Raw genomic sequence first — 22,387 nt, 5'->3', positions numbered from 1 at the left:
CTAGCCTTTAAATGTGTCTTATTTATTTGTAATTAAATGTTTATTTTAGCCTTAACATTTAAACATTTTTTAATTTACTTATCCAATTTACAATAGAAAAAAAATATTGTATCTAAAGTGATAATCCCCTGAATCTCTCCTGTTATAATCGCTTTAATGCTTTGATTACATTTAATTTCATTTAACACGAGCTCATTTCATTTTATCAACCTAACCGTTAAATGTAAATGATTAAGTTATTTTTAATTACTGTGTCTGTGATGTAATGGTCACTGAGTGTATTGCGCTCGTAGTGGGGTTGCACTGTAATCTTCCAGCCATCATCTGATTTTAAATTCGCTCCATGGACGTCATTATTGGTTATGCTCTTCCATCAAAGTGTGGTTCAAACCTTACCGCTCACGAAAGAGTCTGTTTCCAAGAAGTTAATGTGCTGCATCCTGAAGGCGTCTTCCAATGCAGCCATTCAGTTTTTCAATGTGAGCCCTGACTCCAATCGCTTGAGTTGGTTGGCATTCTGTGTGAATCTGTTTTCAATTTTTGGAGCATTTCTATCATTGCTTGTCTGAAGGAAAAGCCCTCCCAGAGCAAGCTAGACGCAGAGGCTTCCTCATTCCAAGGGCCAGATTTATGCCGGGCTTGTGCCGTTCCAACGCCACATTAGCGTCATTTTGTGACACTAATGTGGCGTTGGAAGGGGAAAAACGCCGCACTATATATACAAAGTGGCACAATGCTTGTATTGCACCACTTTGTAATCCCTTGAGCCACATTATGCCTGCGACAGGCATAATGTATGCAAGGGGAGCAGTCCAGCGCTAAGGAGGGGCTGAATAAATCACGCAAAGGAATCTATGATTTCTTTTCGCCATTTTTATTGGCATTTTTTAATGTCTGCTAAGTGCAGGCATTAAACAGAGGCTCCCATTGATTACAATGGGCCTCTTGGGGTTTTACAGGATTAGCATCATATTTTTTTACGCTAATCCTGCAAAGTGTCGGACTAGCAGAAAAAAATATGACGTTAATCACCCTAACTACCGCCATGGTGGCGTTAGGGGGGCGCTTAGGGGTGCAAGAAAAGTGGCGCTGAATTAGGTGCAGAGCCACTTTTCACAAATCTGCCCGACTACCTTACCTGAATGACTAAAATACTCCTTTCTCTTTTAACTTTGATTTTCTTGGTGGCCGGAAGACATTGCTTCAAGGGGAAGGGTTCATTGATAGGTACATTCATTTACACTTGTCCCAAAGTACAATGTCCTGTTATCACCGTGGCTGCAGAGCAAAGCTTATTCCACTTCGGATTTGAATCTGCAGCTTGGTTTTTGAGTGATTTCTGTCACAGTCCTTCATCTGTTTCCGTGATAAACATTATACTAACTTCAATATTACCATTGTTATTCATAAAAATACTTTTCCCTGCATGTGCAGTGAATATTCCCAGAGATCGTAAGTGCCAATTGTGATCATTAATATAATGCCATTTCACTTTAATTTTTTGTTTTGCAATTTTTATTGAGCATAGAACCAAATCAGACAATACAACAGGCTGCGGGAGGAAGCAGGCAGGAGTACAGGAGAATACATGAGTTATAATAGGGCATTTACACCCACTGTGGATCTGCTGGGGAGTCCGGCTCTGGTGAGGGTGGGAAAGGTGATGACCTAGACAGGAAGGGAGGACAGGGTATGGAGGTAGGGAGACATGGCCCCAATGCTGTAGGAGGTAGGGCAGGGTCAATGTGCAAATGTCCTATCCGCGAGAGTATGCCGACGTTTCTCCACAAATCAGTCTAGGCAATGAGTGATTGCGCTGTGAGCCATTGGGACGAGAGCATAAGATCCTGACAAGATAGAGGTAGAGCACGTCTATGGGATTACAGCAGAGCCCTCTGCGACACACTAGGGGGATAGGATAGGGGCCAAGAAAGGCCTAAGGGAAGGCTGGGCATCCCGCAGGGTATTAAAGTAGAGGAACCTGTAGAAGTATGGTGTGGATGTGGGGGGATGAGGGTAAAATGTTGGAGGGACAGCCAGGTAGATAAAAGGGAAAGGGTGGTGACGAGGGAGGGGAGGGTGGTGAAAGGGGTTGGGGCAGACAAGAGGTGGTCAAATGCGGGTGGGGGGATAAAGGTCAGGTGGCTGTGTACAGTCATATTCAGTTCCCGGTCGACTGGACGAAGGGAGTCCAGGTTTGTAGAAAGACAACCACTTTGCATTGTAGATTGTAAATGATGCGTTCATAGGTTGCTGTGTGTTACATTGCCATGAGTCATTCATCATGATTGGGGGGAGTTGGGGAGCACCAGGGATGGAGTATACAGAGTTCGGCCATGGCGAGTGCTGTGTGAAGTTGGCAGGTTTGTGGGTGGGTCATATCAGGGGTGTTCTCGACCTTGTGCAGGAAGATCAAGGAGCCTGAGAGTGGGGTCCGGATGGAGAGTCTCACAGGGTCCTTCCCACTGCCTCCCAGTAGGGCGTGATAGAACGGCAGTTACAGATGATATGTACCAGGTCGCAGTGGGCTCTAGGACAACACCAACACTGTGCATTGGGTAGAAGACCCGCCACTCTCAGCTTGACAGGCGTCCAGTACCAATCATGGAGTGATTTGAACAGGCAGAATTTCATCCTCGCTCATGAGTCTCTATAAGTTCTGCCCAATATTCGGTGTCAAATTCTGTTTGTAGTTTCACTTGCCAGGCTATGCAGAGCTTGTAGAAGAGATGACGAATCAGGAGGGTGTGAATGCCTGACATCAATCTGCAGGATCGACCCCACAATCTAAGATAGGAGAGCAAAGGGGAAGGCGGTAAGGACCCTGGGCGAGACCCCATGCTTTGGGTAAGACATTTTTGCAGTTGTATGTGTTTCCAGGCTCGGTGCGGGGGGGGGGGACCATATTCCCTGCCTGGGGTGGCGAAGGGCTTGAGGGTCCCATCGGCAATGACCTTTCCCAAATGGGTGATAACTGCATCGCGCCATTCTCTCCAGTCCAGCGTTTGACCCATGATTCGAATTCTGGTGTTGCCCCATATCAGTGCGTATTCATGTAGGTACACGTCCACACATAGCAAGCGGTGAGCTCGTTGCCAGGACTTTACCGTGGCTTGCACCAAGAATGTGGGAGATCCGTTAAGGTGAGCAGGATGTCATCAGCGTAGAGGTAAACTGTGGATTTGCCCCCTGGGATGGGGACGCCCGAGATACCTGGGTCTTGCCAGATGGCGACTGCAAACGGCTCCATGGCAAGGAGGAATAGGAGCAGTGGAAGGGGGCACCCCTGACAGTTTCTGCATCTAATGAGGATAGGGACAGACATAAAAATGCCCGCAATTCACCTGTGCTGTAGGTGAGTTGTACAGTCAACAGACCTTGGTTATGAAGTCGTCGCCCACGCCAAAATGTTGTAAAACCTGGAAAAGATACTACTGTTCCACTTTATCGAAAGCTTTTTCTGCGTCCAGAGATAGGGCTAGAGCTCCATCATGTAGATCCCTGGCAGACCATAGCGTGTGGGCAAGTGCGTGTAGATGGTTTCTGGAGGAGTGGCCAGGCTCGAATCCCACTTGCATGTGGTACATAAGGGATGGAATAACTTTCCACAGCTGGGCTGCCAGCACTCCAGCCAGAATTGTAATGATTCCATTTAAGAGTGAGATGGGCCTATAGCTACTGCACAGTAAGGGGTCCCTACCCTGCTTAGGGAGAACCGCTAAGGTCGCCCTGTTGGAAATGGGACTGAGGGTGCCAGCCGTGGCCGTGTCTCGAAAGGCCTCATATAATGAGTCTACCTTGATCGCGCCTGCCCATTTGTAGAATTCCGCTGGGAATCTGTCTTCACCTGGTGCTTTGTGGTAGGGGAGTCTGGTAATGGCCTGGGCGATTTTGCCCTTGCTGATCTCTCCCCCAGCAAGTCCCTGCCTTCCTTAGTGAGTTTGGGCAGGCGTATGCCTGTGAGGAATGCGGTGAGATGTGCTGGGTCTTCTGGCATTTCAGGGGTGTGGAGGGACTTATAGAAGTCAGCAAACTTGTGAACAGTATCTTGGGGATGGATAAGGATGGCTCCGTTAGAGACTTGGATGGCTGGAATGGCTAGGGCCGCTTCCTGCTAGCACAAATGTGCTGCCAAAAGATGACCTGCCTTCTCCACATATTTGCAATGGCACCCTTTCAGTCTATAGAGAGTGTATTCAGCTTTGGAGGTAAAGAGGTGAGGTGAGAAAGGAGCGGAGATAGCACTAAGATAGTTCCCCAGTAAGGGATAAACCCCAGTATGGGCTGGAAGCTTCTAACTGCGGGCCTAAACTCACATGTCCCACGCACCAGAGGCCCCCAGCATCTTAGCCCGCTCCCGCCTGTTGCAATTGATTGGGGAGGGGTCCGCGGTATAGAGGAATGTGAGGTTCAATACCTGCACTTCCAGGTCACTCTGCTGGGAGCGTCGGTGCGCAATGGCAAGTGCTGCATCCCTTATCAATTGTCCCCATAGTGTCGCTTTCGTGGCTGCCCACAATGTTCTTTGGGACGAGACTGAGCCCTTGGTATTGTCGAGATAGGTGGAGACGTGTGATCATATTTGGGCTTTGCCTTGAAGTGTACATTAATGTGAGCTATCCAATCTCCACTATTCATGTCCTGGGGTGGGAAGCCCCAAGTCCAGAGTGAGGAGGATGGGGAAGTGGTCCAAAAGTGCAGCTGAAAGGAGTCAGGAGTCGCAAAGTCGTGCTACTATTTTCTGGGACGCCAACAAATCATCTATCCTGGATAGGGTGCCATGAACCGATAAGAGGAAGGTTTATTCCCAGTCCCTCAGATGAGCTCGGTGCCAGGGATCAATCAAGCCATCGTCAGCCAGGACATAATTCATGAGGGCCCTGTGGGCTTGATTGTGATGATCTAAGGAACTCGTTCGAACGAGCACAGGGTCACAAGATTCCAGTCTTCTCCCAGGAGGAAGTGTGAAGCCCCAATTTCAGTTAGCAAACAATTGAGGTGGAGACAAAAAGGGCACTTAGTGCCCGTAGGAGCATAGACTGAACCGAGGCATAGTACACAGTCTCCGATCTTGACTTTGGCAAGGACGTAACGACCATGGGTATCTGACCATGTTTTCAGTATAGTGAGAGGTAAAGTCTTCCGGAAAATGATGGCAACTCCACATTTCCTAGTCAGGCCTGTGGCTGGTGCCGGAGCTGATGGGCAGCTGCAGAAGATTGTCCTGCCCACCCAGTTGCAGCTCAGTTTGTCAGATTCGAGTTGGGACAAGTGTGTTTCTTGCAGTAGGGCAATATCTGCCCTCTGGGATTGTAGGTAAGCCAGTATTTTCTTCTGCTTGACATAGTGGGTGAGGCCATGAACATTCCATGAGATGATATTCAGGGTAGGGGGTTCTGGGGTGCGGGCCTGGGTCAGGAGATCAGGGGGTATAGGATAGTGGAAAGCAAGGGCACGTAGGGGGTATCTCTCGGTCACCGGGGGGAAGGCAGTCTACTGCTTCTGGGGGTAGAGTTCGGGACAGGGGATCACTGGGGTTATGGGGAGGGCAGGGTGGTAATTAGTCTAAACGGGAAGAGGTGGAGGGTACATATAGGAAATATTTATATAAGCTAGTGGGATGAGAAAGGGGAGGAGATAGCACTAGGACAGTTCTGCAGTAAGGGAAAAACCCTGGTATGGACTGGAAGCTTCTAACTGCGGGCCTAAACTTGCATGACCCATGCACCAAAGACCCCCAGCATGAGGAGGAGGGGCGAAGGCGGGACCGAAAGTGCAGACAGTACCAGTGCATCAAGGGAGCTGGAGATGGCTGCATGAGGTTGGTGATGGTCGGGGGAGGCAGCTAGCACCTTGTTTGAGGTATGGGCTAGTACCCGTAGCCCCAACATAGGACAAGGAGGAGGCCCAGTGCTGTCCAGGTTGGGAGGTAAGCAATGAGGATCCTCTGCTCCTGCAGGATGGGGATTTAGGGAGTGAGGTCATCATGCCCCCGCATCTACTCATTTACATGGTGATATCTTCTGTGAGAAGAGGGTGGGGAGAATGTGGAGAGGCTTGCAAGAATGCAGAGTGTCAACTGGGACCGTAGATAAGAAGTGCAGGGCACAGTCACAACAGGGGTAGTGGGGTAGTGTGGGGGTCCCAGAGACAGCAGGCATATGCAAGGGGGCCTGCACTCGACACGAGAACCCATATTAGACCCAGGAATCCATGGGATGGGGCGGCACGGCATGGATGGTGACTGAGGTTGTGGGGGTGGCATACCAAGCATGCCTCAGTAATCCGGCAGAGTGGAACGGTATGATTTATGGTATGGGATGTTCATTACGCGATGGGTGCTTCTGGGCATATTGGGTAAGACGTCCAGCAGTGGGTTGAGTTTTTGTTTGGGGGCTCCCCTCCAGGTGATCGACAATATAAGCAGCAGACGGTGTGATATCAGTACATGGTACATGACCACAAGGCCGCGTGTCAAGCATGAGGACCTTGTAGTCTGATGCACAGGCCGGGTCTGAGTTACTACTTTGAGGGAGGGAATCACAAGCCGTAAAACAGCGTCAGTGTGTGTCCCAATAAAGTGGGTCCGGGCCATGGAGGTTAAGGGGAAACAGAGCGTGCAGGGATAGGCATGTGGAGGAATCTGAGGGGCATATTTATACTCTGTTTGTGCTGAATGTGCGTCAAAAATTTTGACGCACAATCGGCGCAAACCCTGCCCCATATTTATACTTTGACGTCCGACCCCGCGGGCGTCAAAATTCCACCATGTGCGTCATTTTTTGGAAGGGGGAACCAGCCTTGCGTTAATTATATGCAAGGTAGGCGTTCCCTTCCAAAAAATGACTTTAAGGCCTGTGCCCCATATTTATACTCTGACGTCATTTTGATGCACAGGAGGGGGTGGGCTTAAAAAACGACGCACAGCCTGATGGGCGCCGTGTTTTAACGCCTGGGTCAGGGCAGGCGTTAAGGGACCTGTGGGCTCGGAAGGAGCCCAGAGGTGCCCTCCCCTGCCCCCAGGGACACCCCCTGCCACCCTTGCCCACCCCAGGAGGACACCCAAGGATGGAGGGACCCATCCCAGGAAAGTAAAGGTAAGTTCGGGTAAGTATTTTTTTCCGAATTTTTTTGTGGCATAGGGGGGGCCTGTTTTGGGCCCCCCTACATGCCACTATGCCCAATGACCATGCCCAGGGGACATAAGTCCCCTGGGCATGGCCATTGGGCAAGGGGGCATGACTACTGTCTTTGCTAAGACAGGAGTCATGTCAATGGAGGTTGGGCGTCCAAAAAAATGTTGCAAATCCGGTTTGAGGCTGAATTTTGCCTCAGACCTGACTTGCCCCATTTTTTTACTCACAACCCCCATTTTCCCATACGCCGGCGCGGCCTAGTGTGAGTCATTTTTTTTTACGCACACCAGTCCGCAGTGCCGGCTAACGCCATTCCATAAATAAGGCGCCCGCATGGTGCTTTGGAATGGCGTTAGCCGGCGGTAAAAGTTTTGACGCACAACTGCGTTGGCGCAGTTGTGCGTCAAAAAGTATAAATATGGGCCTAAGTATGTGTAGGATACATCCTGGCCCCAGAACCAGGTCTATGTCTTGCATTAGAGGGTAACAGGGCTCTGCGCCCCTTGGGACCATGGTGGCAATATCTGCTGTTTTGGGGGTCTGTGGATACGTGCATCTAACCAGTGCGGTCATGAACAATCAACAACAAGAATCAACAAACAATAATCAACAATCCGTTGTGGGGGGGGCAGGTGCCATGGGCCACTATCAGTAAGCATCCAATAGCGATCAAAGACATTGCATAGAAAGCCAAGCAATCAATAGCGAGGGTATAATCATGGGTTCAGCAGACATCAGTTCTGTGCACACATTAGCAGTTTACTTATCCAGTCAAGGGTGTGCTTCGGGTAGACAGAACCCCACTGTGGCTGCAGGTGCATAGTCCGTCCCTGTGAGAGGTGCTCCTCAGTCTCTGCAAGCAAGGGCTTCAGAGGGGATCTGGATTTGTCTCTGCTATGATCTTGGGTGAGGGTCGCTACTGCTTGGAGAGCTGTTTCTCTATCTTCTAGCAATCTGGGAGGTCAGTCAGTGGGTCTGCCTTGTTTTCGGTTCTGATTCCCACCAGAGCCCCTTCAGTCCCGAGGGACTGGGGGTTAGAAGGTGTATCTTGCAGACATGGAGTGGTCGGGGCTATGTTGGGGAAGAAGTTCATGGGTTGTAGCAGGATGTCGTCTTGGAATTGGCGTAGGGCTTGAGGGTCATAAAAGTCTATGGATTTGCCATCCTTTGTAATCCACATGCATTCTGGCTCAAACAGGCCAAATTTAATGTCCATTTGTCGTAGTTGGGGCCACAGTGTCAGAAATACTCTCTGTTTGTAGTTGGTGTCACGTGAGAAGACGGGGACAATCCGCAATTCCCCTTGGTTACCTTGGGGCCTAGTTCTGAGTCTGTGGGGGTGGGCAAGTGTGGGCGGCAGCCCACCAAAGGCAGGATATGGTGTAATACGCCCTCAATAAAAAAAACGGGGGCCCACTCTCCGTGCTGCGGAGGAAGTCCACTGGGCCTCCTCTTGGTGTGACTAAGGAGGCAGTATCTTGATCTCAGCCCTCCAGCAATGATTGGCAGGGTCATAGTGCAGCACATATGGTTCAGCGTCGCTACCGGTGGTGCCTGGAATGCAAGGTGGGGGCTGAGGGAGAAGTCTTAAAGTTCAAAAACTGCAGGGGTCAAGGCCCTTGCCTGCCGGGCTGTCCCCAGAAGAACAGAACATCCTCATCTCATCCACTGCATCAGATACAGATAGCAGGCCCCATAAATGCCATCCCTCATCTGAGTCACCACCAGGTAGTATTGGAACCACAGAGTAGAGCACGACCCAAGATGTGACACCTCTGGTGAGTAGCACCCAACCCAGGTGGCATAGGCATGATCAATGGGGGAGCAGGATGCCCCGTCGATTCTCCGGCCTCAGGCGCCCATGTCATTGTCACCTAGCAGATGGCACCAGGTGGCAGCTCCAGCATCCCGGGCCTAGGCAACAATCGAGCCCATGGCTCCTCGCGTGGCCCTTGGTCTGGGTCCTGTACCTTGAGTGGCGGGCCTCTATGGGGTTTACAGGGGTGGTAGGCTGCTGCTGGCGCCATGCGGGGATGGGGGAAAGTGAGTTGAGTTACTCCTCCAGCTCCTCGGGCCCAGCCGCTGTCTTCTCTGTCCTCCAGCGTGCGGAGCTCTTCTAGCAGGCAGCCATATTCATCCTTGGCCAGGCCACGCCCCCCCATTCATTTTTTAATACCACAAATGTTATTTTATAACATAGCATTGATGTAATATTGGTCAGTGATGTATTGGCCTACCATGTATTTGCCGCTGAGATGTGGTTACCATAATGTGGTGGTCACTTGATGAAATGGTGGTGGACTATAATTTTGCAGCCCTAATGTGACTTCCAATCACCTCATTGTACACCACTAATTTGAACTTAGGAACATGAGGGCCTCAAGGGTCAGGATCACCAACTCCCAAAACACATCCGTGCTGGCTGTGCTGACTACAGTGCACACCTTTCTGAAGTTGGAGTGTGAATTCCTCTGCTTTCTCCATTGATTTATTTCTTCTTTGGGATGCTGAAAACTCTATGATCCAACAGCAACTCAGGTTGTTCAAACCTCTAATCCCTTGATCTTATTTACAATTATTTTAAGATGCTAAATGTCTAGGGTGAGGGGGTTGTATGATACAACCACGCATGCCTAAACCACATATGCATAAAAAAATGGAGTCTGAACCACAACAGGGTCTTTACCACGCATGCCTTTAATACGCATGCCTTTACAACAAATTTCCTTGTAAATGCATGACTGCTAAAGGAATATGTGCAGTAAACTGCACACAGCCTCCTGCTGCGCCCTACCACCTGGTACCCCAGCCCTGCAATCCACCCTGCCACAGCCCTTAAACCTGCCCCTTCCCCTCCCCCTACGCTGAGGCCTACAATTCTGCCCCCTGACATAAACTACCCTGACCCCAGCCCTCCTGTCCTGAGCCCTAAAAGTGCCCCACACCTGAAAACTGCACTTCCCTCCTGAGCCCAAAAACCCAGTCCTTAAAACTGCCCCACCCCCTGACCTGAGCACTAAAACCACCCCATTCTGCCCTTAAAACTACCCTGACCCCCGCCCTGAGCTCTCAAACTGACCCCGCCCTGCCCTTAAAACTACTTGTTCCCCTCCCCCACTTTGAGGCCTAAAACCCTGCCCCCTCCCAAAAAATACTTCAACACCAACCCTTTGCTCTGAGGCCTAAAACTGCCCCCACCCTTGAAAACTGGCCCTACCCCCCCCCCTTCTGTCCTGAGCCCTAAACCCGGCCCTTAAAACTACCCTGATTCCCCCTCCAAGATCCCTAAAACCATGTCCCTGCCAAAAAAACTACCCGACTAGAACCCAGCTCCAGCCACGGACCCATTTACCTGGCCACTTCCAGAGCTTCCTCTTCCGATCCTTCCTGTTCCTCTCCCAACACATCCACACAGGTATACTGCTGTCTGCCTTAACCATCCATTTGCTGTCTGCCTTAACCACGCATATCCGTGGTTAAGGCAGATGCGTGGTTTAGGCAAGCATTGTTTCACTTGAGGTGAAACGCCACGTGTGGCTTAGCCCGCGTTGTACAAGCCGTTCTCCGAGTGAGGGTAGCTCATGGTCATTCAGAACTCTGACAAGATATATGACTCTGGGGGTCATTCTGACCCCGGCGGTCTAAGACCGCCGGGGCCAGGGTCGGCGGGAGCACCGCCGACAGGCCGGCGGTGCCCCGCAGGGCATTCTGACCGCAGCGGTTCAGCCGCGGCCAGAAAGGGTAAACCGGCGGTCTCCCGCCGGTTTACCGCTGCCCTTAGAATCCCCCATGGCGGCGCAGCTTGCTGCGCCGCCATGGGGGATTCTGACACCCCCTACCGCCATCCTGTTCCTGGCGGTTCGCCCGCCAGGAACAGGATGGCGGTAGGGGGTGCCGCGGGGCCCCTGGGGGCCCCTGCCATGCCCATGCCAATGGCATGGGCACGGCAGGGGCCCCCGTAAGAGGGCCCCACAAAGTATTTCAGTGTCTGCCTAGCAGACACTGAAATACGCGACGGGTGCAACTGCACCCGTCGCACCTTCCCACTCCGCCGGCTCAATTCTGAGCCGGCATCCTAGTGGGAAGGTTGATTTGCCCTGGGCTGGCGGGCGGCCTTTTGGCGGCCGCCCGCCAGCCCAGGGCAAATCTCAGAATCACCGCAGCGGTCTTTCGACCGCGGTGCGGTGTTCTGACGGCGGAACCTTGGCGGACGGCGGAAGTTAGAATCAGCCCCTCTATGTCCTAAATAGGTCTCAGCTATTTTGTGTTCTGTTAGAATGAACAACCATCTATATTTTCAAAATGCCCCATCTGTGTAGGAACCCTGCTGAGTACATATATGAAGTGCAGGAGGGGATGAATGAGTTGTAATAACTACAAATAAAACATTGCGTGTGAATTTTGGACACGATCTTTCTTTGGCATAGTTTGCTTACACAAAATCTTGCTAAAACTACATGAAATTAGGTTTAAACACGCGAAATACATATCCAACAAGTACAAATTTAGGGGCATATTGAAGAGCACCTGGCACCTCCTTGCGCCACCATTGCATCTTTTAATGCAAATGTGGCCCAACAAGGCCAAAAACGCGGTGCCATATTTACAAAGTGGCTCAATGCAGAGATTCCGCCACTTTGTAACCCCTTGCAGCACATTATGCATTCGCCAGTCATAATGTATGCAAGGGGGGCATTCCGGCGCTAGGGGGGACCATAAAAATGACGCAAAGGAATCTATGAGATTCCTTTGCGCCATTTTTATCAGCATTTTTTAACGCTAAGTGCAGGGGTTAAACAGAGGCTCCCATTGAATGCAATGGTCCTCAGGGTGCTTTGCAGGATTAGCATCATCATTTTTTTATGCTAATCCTGCAAAGTGCCAGACTAGCGTCAAATATTACCCTAACTACCGCAATGGTACACTGTATTTTAAATACGGCGCTACCACAGTGATGTTAGGGGGGTGCTAAGGGGCGCAAGTAAAGTGGTGCTGCACTATGTGCACTGCCACTTTTCATAAATCTGCCCCACAGTTTAGTGTTAAATGTGCCTTTGCATCAGTTTTTGGCACGAGGATGCATTTTGCGCTAAAAACGAATGCAAAAACACAAAGGGGCATATTTATACTCAGTTTGCGCCGGAATTGCGTCGTTTTTTTTTACACAATTCCGACACAAAACTAACTCCATATTTATACTTTGGCGTTAGACGCGTCTAGCGCCAAAGTCCATGGAGTTTGCGTAATTTTTTAGCATGGACACCTACTTTGCGTTAATGAGATGCAAGGTAGGCGTTCCCGTCTAAAAAATTGACTCCGAGGCATGTGCGCCGTATTTACACTCCCGGGCAAAATTCACACCCGGGAGTGGGTGGGTCAAAAAAAATGACGTACGGCCACTTTTGCGCCGTTTTTTAGCGCCTGGAAAAGGCAGGCGTTAAGGGACCTGTGGGCTCTGAAGGAGCCCAGAGGTGCCCTCCCATGCCCCCAGGGACACCCCCTGTCACCCTTGCCCACCCCAGGAGGACACCCAAGGCTGGAGGGACCCATCCCAGGGACATTAAGGTAAGTTCAGGTAAGTCATTTTTTTGTTTTTTTTGTTGTGGCATTGGGGGGCTTGATTTGTGCCCCCCTACATGCCACTATGCCCAATGACCATGCCCAGGGGACAGAAGTCCCCTGGGCATGGCCATTGGGCAAGGGGGCATGACTCCTGTCTTTGCTAAGACAGGAGTCATTTCTATGGGGGTTGGGAGTCGGAAAAAATGGCGCAAATCGGGTTGAGGCGAAAAATTTGCCTCAACCTGACTTGCCCCATTTTTTGGCACCCAAGCTCCATATCCCCCTATGCCTGCGCTGCCTGGTGTACGTCGTTTTTTTCCACGCACACCAGGCAGCGCCGGCGGCTAACGCCGGCTAACGTAATTGATTAAATATGGCGCCCGCATGGTGCTTCAGAATGGCGTTAGCCGGCGCTAATTTTTTTGACGCAAAACTGCGTTAGCGCAGTTTTGCGTCAAAAAGTATAAATATGGCCCAAAGGCACTGTGAACAACAGCCGCTTGCGTGAAATGAGTGACTTTTATTTTCGTTCCACTGACCCATAGAATGTTCTCCTTCATCCTGCATGCTATCCACCTACATTTGAAATGTAATGCTGTACTGAGAGATCACTTCGGCTAGTGGGCACGTAGAGATGCTGAACAGCAGCAGGAGAGATCTTTGGGGGTTATTCTGACTCATATTGTACTGAAATATACCTGTCTGAAAATTGAAATGAGGATTCTCCAGGACATGTTATATCTCCTCGAGACCACTAAGCTGAAGAGGGTCTGGATCCTGCCTGTGATGCTTGTAGTCCCGTGGAACTAGCATCTGGAGGGTGCAGACGATCCAGAGACAGAGGATTTGCCTGTAAACCTAAATTAAACTTCTGGGAACATTCTGTAACCGAAGCAGGTAAACTGGTACCTGAGAATGCAGCCCCGTCGAACAGGGGACTTTTCTTCAAGGGAGACGTTACAGCTGGAGCGTGTCTGTCCCTAACTTCCAGGCTTGCTTTTCTGAACGTCTTCGACCTCCCGCACATAACCCAGCTTCAGAATGCGTAGTTACCGTGACAACTCAGTCACATCTCGCATCCTGACTATAATCTCCCTTCTCATAGTTTAACAGTCCGATTCCTTTTTCAAAGTATATGTAAAAGAAAATAATGTTAAACTAGAAGCTACAGGCCCTCCTAAGTCAGAAAATAGAATAACTCACTCTGAGACATTTTTCCAAAGAGAACAATAAAAGACACGCTGGAATTCCAGGAATGTATGCCTGCAAGGCCTTGCACTTCTGCTGGATCTCCGTGGTTTCTTTCTCAGAAGACATACTAATGTGGCCTCAGGCGCATACCTTCCATTATTTCTTCCATCATCCGCCCTGAATCTGACTCATATGGAAATAAAGCATGTCTGCATACAAAAATGCCACTCTTAAGTTCATTTGCAAATCATAGCCCTTTCTTTTTGCGTTTTTGTGTCCCCATAGTGAATATATGTTGTTTGTGGAGAACCTTCTCCCCTTAAACCCCACCAATGTTTGCGGTGTTCTTTCCCCCATTTCCTCCTCAGATACTGGTTTAATCATGTCTTTAATAGAAGTAACACTCTAATCATATCCAGTGTAGGAATGTGCTTGCCAGACATTTATGAATACTCATGTATGTTGCATTTTCAACCCCATTTAGAGCCCACAACCCACCTATAAACACATTTATTAAAACCACAAAATCCACAGTTATGGTAGAATTTAAAAAGTGAGCAATTTCTTTATGGGTAAAAATTCACAATTTATGGACCACTGGTGTAAATTTGTGAGCTAGACAATTATCAGTAACACTAATGCCACGTGAATTTATGCCTGATACACCTGCCTGCAGTCACCTGCATTCACTTTCTTACATTTTATGCATCATTGCACTTAGAACAGTTTCTACGTAGGATATTCTTTGAAGTGGAATGATTAGCAGTTCAATGTTTATCGCCTTCATTTAATGTGTCATTTAATTATGTTAAGTGATCTAAGAAGAAATGTGAAAGCACTTCAAAATATGCGACTGTCATAGTAATGACTGCGTTATATGATCGTGATTGACATATGATGATAACATAACCCTTGTTCAATTCCCAAAAAAAATCTCACAAAATACTGCACCCAATTAAACCCATTCTTTTTTCTAAGTTAAATATGTGTATACATGATGAAACATTTAGAAGACTTGGCGCTGATAAAGGATCATTCAACTTAATGCAGGGTGTGTTTGGTTTTTTTGTCCAAGAAGAAGAGTAAGCAACATGAAGTTTGAATACATCGTTCCTGCAAAGATTTAATTCACAAAATCATTCAAGGAGTAATCATGGGAAAACCGACAGCAACCGTGGCATCTTCCTTACAGCATTCTTTCAAACATTTCTGAATTCCAGAAAAAAAAAATTAACAACTACATTTTTTTAAGTTACTCCAAACTTAAGAGGAAATCTGCAACAGTGACAATTGGACTTTTTCGCAAATCAGGCTAACTTTGCATATGAGACATCCATCCCCTAGAAGTGAGATGCATTGATGAGGCACATTTTACACGTAAACTGCATATTAACACATCATTTAGACTAAACCCTGCTGGTGCAGGACAATGCATTGCACAGGTTTATGATGAAGATAAATTGAAACAAGCCATCTAAAACGTGAGGATAACATGGTAAAATCTGTGGAATAACAAGATCATATAATTGTTTGCCACCTTTATTAATCACAAAAATCACACGATGCATGAAAATCAGATGCAATTTAGGATTGGTCACCGAAGTCTGGGTTAACATTGATTTGTGAATATCTTTCAAAACAGAATAGAGACCCATAGAAAGGCTACAAGGGGGCAGTGGCATAAAACAAAATACTTGTGCCAACCAGCAGGAGATGGTGAGAGCCCCTAAAACTCCCATATCTCACAAATATACATAGGCCTTGTGGTGAATTGGGAACACCCTGGAGGGTGGGACTCACCTGCTACAAAGGGGCTCTATCGGCTTGGGTTATGCCCCTGCACTGAAGATCTAACTTTGAAGCTTTTGCTTTCATCTATAAAAAACTAATCTCATCCTATTTAGTTTTATTTTATTTGTTTATTTCATTATTTTGTACGGTACTAGATTGTGAAGGATTGCCACTGTGTAGTGCTTATGACTGTATAGATGGATGTTCTTGATGATTACCCATCCCTTTCCCGAATGTTACAGTGACTGGTGTAGCTGAGAAAGAACATGTAGATGGTCCCAGTGAGTTTTGCTGGTTTGGGTCTCCTTTGAAAAAGCTTGTTTTCAGTTTTTAAAGGTTTTAAAGTTCAGTAAATTCCTTAGAACTGAGCTCACAGGGGCTGATTCACTTTCTGTGTACATTTACGATTGTTTGCTGTTCACAAAGGTAACTTACTGGGAGTATCTATGTGACTGTAGAGTCTCTGCACATAAAGATACAATAGTCCTATAATTCTATGTGTGGAGGCTCTGCAGTCATAAAGATACTACTAGTAAACTACCTTTGTGAATGTTTACCTTTGTCAATTAGGCCCACAGTGTTCAAGCGCTGGGCTCTCCCCACATGGCTTAGCTTTCCTTTCTAGGTCTTCACGGAATATACTGAGAGTGCAGGTTTGCATTACTTAACCTCAGATTGTAATTCAGATTGTAATTTAAAAACACAGACTAAAGATATTGTGTGCCTTGTAATTCTGTTTTTTGAGAATGGTGCAGAGAAGTTTGAACATTACTCTCTCTATGCCACTGCAGGTCAACTAAGTTTATTGACGGCCAGAGTAAAATGAGATGACTTCTTTCGATTGAAGCAGAATCTGTCACTGTCGTTCTGAATTTTAACATCTCTTTCTTTGAGGCTACATAAAATATTTCATTGGAGTGGTCCACTTTCAACAGTTCCAAGGCTCTGGTCACTTCAATGCACTGAAAAAACTGGAGCAGCAGGTACATCCTTCTCAGTAACATGAGATGGAGGTTTGTGTTTTTGACTCCTGCTGTGGTGTGATCTCCAAATGTAAGATCCAGGTTGAATCATACTCTGAGATCTTTTACTTTTTTGGTTGGTGTTTGCACCTAGTTATTCTGGCCAGAAAAGGTTTTTACATGAGAGGTTTCCACAAAAGACAATTTCAGTTTTTGACCTGTTCAGGAAAAGACAACCTCTCCCTTAATACACCTGATAACATGGTTTAGGAATGAAATAATGTTTCTGCAAAAATGTTGATTGCCCACTCAGACATATCAACTGTGGCAACAGGCTTATGCACACGTTCAAAGTAGAGGAGATAGTGGGGATTCATGAAGGACTTGCATGATCACCATCAAGGAGGAGACATTTCTCATTAGGTGGATCAGTTACACCGGAAGGAATGGCATCAATGAAGAGCCACTGCAGACATTTTTGTCAATTTTATAATGTCCTGAAATAACCTTTCTTGGTCCATGGTTTGGTAAGCTGCAGGCAAAACTCCCTAGCAGTGTACTTTCTTAAATATCAATATACTCATAGTTAGGAAATGTTGGTGCTTTCTAATGGCTAACGATTCAGGTACACAATTAGTTTTAGTTATTTTGTAGCAAGCCATGCTCGTGCAATGCAAATCTGTTCTTGGTGGCTGCGTTAATGTAGCAGAATTCCGTGGAAGATTGTCTAAGCAGGGGCACGAGAAAGGTGCTTAACTTTCATTTTGTGTAATAACATATTTCGTAAAATTATATTAAATATGTATAAAAGCAAATCTGGAATTTAGAATTATATTTTAGTGTGAAATATATTTGAGGGGACACTGTTAATGCAAAAAAAAATGCTGTAAAAACACACATGGCAGAAAACAACAGGCAACAGTCACTTGTGTTATCTTCGCTTGTGTTGTTGCAGTGGTGTAATTCTGAGAATTTGTTTGGAACAAGTGTAGCATGAAATGCTGAAAATAATTTGCGGTTGCTACAGTGCAATGACAATTTCTAGGTCAGGGCTACAGGGCAATACTTCTGGATTAAGAGGTGAAGAACTGAATATAAGATGCCAACGCTTCCAGGTCAGCATTTGGCAACATTTTGAATTATTGCATTTCCTGCTTCCAAGTAGTTCGCTCACTCTTGCACCATTATTATTGTTCCCCCTTCAATCTCCTTTCACTTCAGACAATGTTGCTTTGCTTCTGTGGCCTGTTCTTCCCCTTCTTTGCAGAGTTCTACTCTGATGATTGCTGTACGATCCCAAATTTCTTGCTCTCAATCAGCAGCACGCTTCTTCTTGTCACGCACTCACCTGGTTCCAAACACAGAAACAGTGCGAGAACTCCAATCCCATTTGGGGCAGCAAGTGAAACAAGAAACAAAAACTGCCCCCAGAGTGTAAAGAGGGATGGGATAAAATAAGGAAAAGATGATCTTGTGTCACTGAGGGGACTGCGCTGATGTCTTGTGCACTGCCTAAAAGGATCGGGAATCCCTGGACCTTGTTATCCTCCATACAGGTGCGGTACACTAAAAACAACAAGAGGCAATGTTACACATAGGTTCCCAACTCTAAGTGATCTATCAATTGCTTACACTATATGTACACTTAGGAAAATATTAAGAGTCCCTAACACCACTCTAACGCTACATAAGAGTCTTTTTTTATGCTAATGTTGTGTTACAAGGCCAAAAACTCTGTGGCATATTTACAAAGTGGTGCAATGCATGCATTACGCCACGTTGTAACCCTATGCTCTACAATATGCCTGCACCAACCACAATTTATGCGAAGTGGGCGTTCCCCCGTTAGTAGGCCAAAAAAATGGTGCAAAGAAAACTCAGAGATTTCTTTGCATTATTTTGCTCAGCACTTTTAGCGCCTGCTCTGAACAGGCTTTAAAAGGAGGCTTCTATTGGTTACAATGGGCCTCTGGGTGCTTTGCAGGATTAGCATCAACATTTTTTAAACTAATTCTGCAAAGTGCCGGAATAGCGTAAAAAATTCTGACACTAGTCCCTAACTACCACCATGGTGTGCCGTATTTTAAATATGGCGCACACATGGTGGCGTTAGGGGGGCACAAGAAAAGTGGTGCTGCACTGTATGCAGCACCAATTTTCTTAAATATACCCCTTAATGACTTCACTATAAATATTGCAAGAGTTAGAGCAGAATCGATTTCAAGAATAAACTGGAAATTTGATGGCACTGGAACATACAGGGTTCAGATTGAAACTCAAATACAACTTCAAGCTCTAGAAGTTACTCCCAAAATACTAGATACAATTTGTCAAGAAACACTGTGGCAAACTTTCAGTTAATGTACAATATAACTGCAATAAAAGAGTCCAGAGTGCTGGGCCTCATGGGGATTAATACTCAAACAATGTCCAATGCCCAAAAATGTGCTCATATCTTTATAGGAAACAGTCTTTGAATAATTTGCTAATCTATGGAAAAGTATGTACTAACCTGAGGGAGATAATTACTTAGCTTTATCTAGTACTTTATCTGGAATCAAAGATGACAGGAGACTCGGTGCAAGAAGCTCACAGAGGCTTAATCATACCTCATGAAGGAAGACACTGGAAACGTCACAGAAGTCAGGATCACAGGATCATCAGGAAGGCTTGGAACACTAGAGCGCTGGAAGCTCTGAGCGACTCAGGAGGTGAGTGCAGTGACGATGCCTGTGCAGGACTCAAACGAGGCTAAGCGCCGATGCAGATTCATAGGGGGTATTTATGCTGGAAGAAAAAGAATGTTCCAGAAGGCACATGTTCTACATGGGAAGGGGGTCAGGAGCCTGAGGAGTAAAACCCAGGGCACAAAATGGAGTTGTGACACTTCTGACCTCCTGGAGCTTCACCTCTGTTGACGTTTAGGTTTCCAACTATGACTGGGAAGGAAACTGGTAAGCCTGTTTCTGAACTCTTGACATTGTACACACTGCTTCTTTAAATCTGTATGTATAACAAGCTGCTGTTTATTTTAGCATTATGTGTCACAAGTGGTAAGGTCTGTTACCAAGCACTTCCCTGCCTAGATTATGCATTGAGAAGACACTAAACAACTCTATTGGATCGCCCCCGGAAAGTTCTGTGTTTTTCTTGTTTGTTTCTCTTCCCCTTTTACTTTTGCCCCTGAGAAATGCCCTCTAATTATCCTTGCTATAAACAGGCAGTGATGTTATTACCAATGAGAGAGCGTAGTTTAAACATCACCTATTTAGATGTGAAATGCCTATTTAACAATGTTGCATTAATAATATTATTCATTGAAACGTATTTTTAACGTGGAGAATTTTTCATATGCATAAACTAATGTTGACTGTAGGAACTAATTGTTTGTATTATGACTAACTGAAAAATTATTAACACATATAAAGATTGCATTAGAATTCATACATCTTAAGTTAGCGTGAGTCGAAAAACTAGCTATGCAGCTCTCATATTAAAGCGTATTTTTCTGTTCCTTCAGTGTACTGACTCGCAAAAGGCCATGACCCAGCAATTGTTCTTTTCTCCGTTATATGTAACATTGCTAGATTTTCTCATCCGCATACTAGCAGCTTTAGTATAAATATTTGTAGGCTTTGCAACAAACATGGACACTTTCAAGGACATTAAATCGCGGAAAAGAGAACTCTTGACCCGAAGAGGGTGCCAGAAAATGAAGTAACCCCGGATGTGCCACCTACGAAAAACGTCAATTACGAAGACCAATCAAAATGTAGAAAAGTATCGAAGAATGACAAATGCATTACTTAATGTATAATTTAATAGGTCACAGATAGTGGGGTGTAGTGATTGTCCAATAGAATTTTGGGGGAATGTATTATGAAAAAGGGATAAAAACTCATGACACAGGAGACTCAAGAGCATTAGGTAGGGAATGATATTGATTGCATCCCGAAGCTCTGTCACTCTATTTGGTGACTTGAGACTTAGACAAAACCCATCCTTGCCCATAGACTGCCCCATTACAACTCCCTCCTTATGAGGGAAGTGTCCCCTGTCCTTAGACTAGTTAGACTGACAGCGATCAAACTGATGTCCTGAAGACGAAGACTGATCCTGTATGCTGACCTATCCCGAGGAGGGTAATTATATTGTTGCCTATTGAAATTCACTTATTTGCCTTTTCTTTCTAGTTACCAACTGCTGTGTATTTTGATTAGAGACCTTAGCTAGATGTTTTCCAAATTGGTGTTCTAAATTGTTTTGCATGAAGTCCAACATGCCGATGCTAATTAGTGGGTAGATGAGGCATTCATCTTGACTGACATAACTGACAAGACTGATGTGGTGCTATGCTGAACTAAATACCTACGAGGTTCTACACGTTAGATTTGTTAATCTTCATGTCACTATCTTATGTTTAAGATCTTTGCGTTATTACCGTATTGTGATTATGCCCTTTGCTTCATGGTTTTGAGATTAATACGTTTGCTATTAGATTGTAATCAATAGGGAATAAAATTTACAAAACTTTAATAAGGTGTGGTTATTCATGACTGAAAGGTCATGGTTGCGCCGAAGGTTTAACTAATATTTAAAGTGAAATATATTGTGGTGATATATGTTGACAATGTTATTGATGTATTGCTTGATGTATTGATCAGTTGTCTCGTCTTATGGTGTCTCACCACTGGGTCCAAAGATTCATCTGCCTAAAACGAGTCCTAATGTGTATAAATTAACATAAAGGGACGCGTTACCAGTTCTGGTAGCAGAGCGACGGTTTGGCCCTTGGGGACCCTAGGATTGAGTTTTATTGTTTAATTTGTCTTTCTGTGATAATGCAATTCGGAGAGATGATGGGTTGCTAGGTTCGCCATGGCTTTCCCGGGATCTCGGAATCTGCCTAAATGAGTTGGGAATGTTCTCGGCGCCATAGTATGTGTGGTTAGGGTCTTTGCGCTTGCTTAAAGCTTATGCATCTTGCAGGAGATTGTGAAAATTTGTATGTATTTAGGCCAAATTAAGTGTTGTTTAGCAGGAGTGGGCGTACTCCACAGTATGAGAGTAGGGAAGTTGGCATACTTCATGTGAATGTAGCGCTTGTTGCTTAAAATTATCCACGTGGTTGACTATCGTGTACGGACCTGTTGAGGTCTAAGACTCCGGAGTATGATGATAAATGTGGTTTATGTTGTAATCTGTGCGGTTTAATAGGTCAATCGGGTGTGGTTGACAAGTCGAGTTTGAGTTATGATTTATGTGTGAAACCTTCGATGGAGATTTGACAAATTCTAAAGTGCACTAGAAGGAGTCATTGACAAGTCGAGAGTAGGATTTGCAGGTCGAATTCTGCTTGCGTATGTGGTAACTGAGAAGGAGAGAGTAGCGGCCGAGGCTTCAAGTGAAATCTCTGTAAAGTTCTGAAGCGAATGTGTTACCCTTCCTGTAGTAAACCGACAGATTTGTGTTGTCATTTTAAGCTGCTCGCAATAATTCGCATTAGTTTGTATGAGTTGTAAGGGGTTAGTGAAGAGTGGACAAGCCGCAAGACTTTGTCAGCTGCAGTGTGTGTGAGTGTAACGTTAGTGGTGCCGCGCTGAGATAGGACAGATGCCGAGAGGGGTCGCGCACGGATTGGCTGCCGTCCGTGAGAGGCAATAGGTTGAGAAAGGGCAGGTGAAGAGTTTCCCTGGGAATTAAGCCATTTTTTATTAAAAACGAAATAAAGAATTGAAAAATTTA

Source organism: Pleurodeles waltl, chromosome 1_1 (genome assembly GCF_031143425.1).
Source record: "Pleurodeles waltl isolate 20211129_DDA chromosome 1_1, aPleWal1.hap1.20221129, whole genome shotgun sequence".
Lineage (NCBI taxonomy): Eukaryota > Metazoa > Chordata > Amphibia > Caudata > Salamandridae > Pleurodeles > Pleurodeles waltl.
This window is presented reverse-complemented; position numbering follows the sequence as displayed.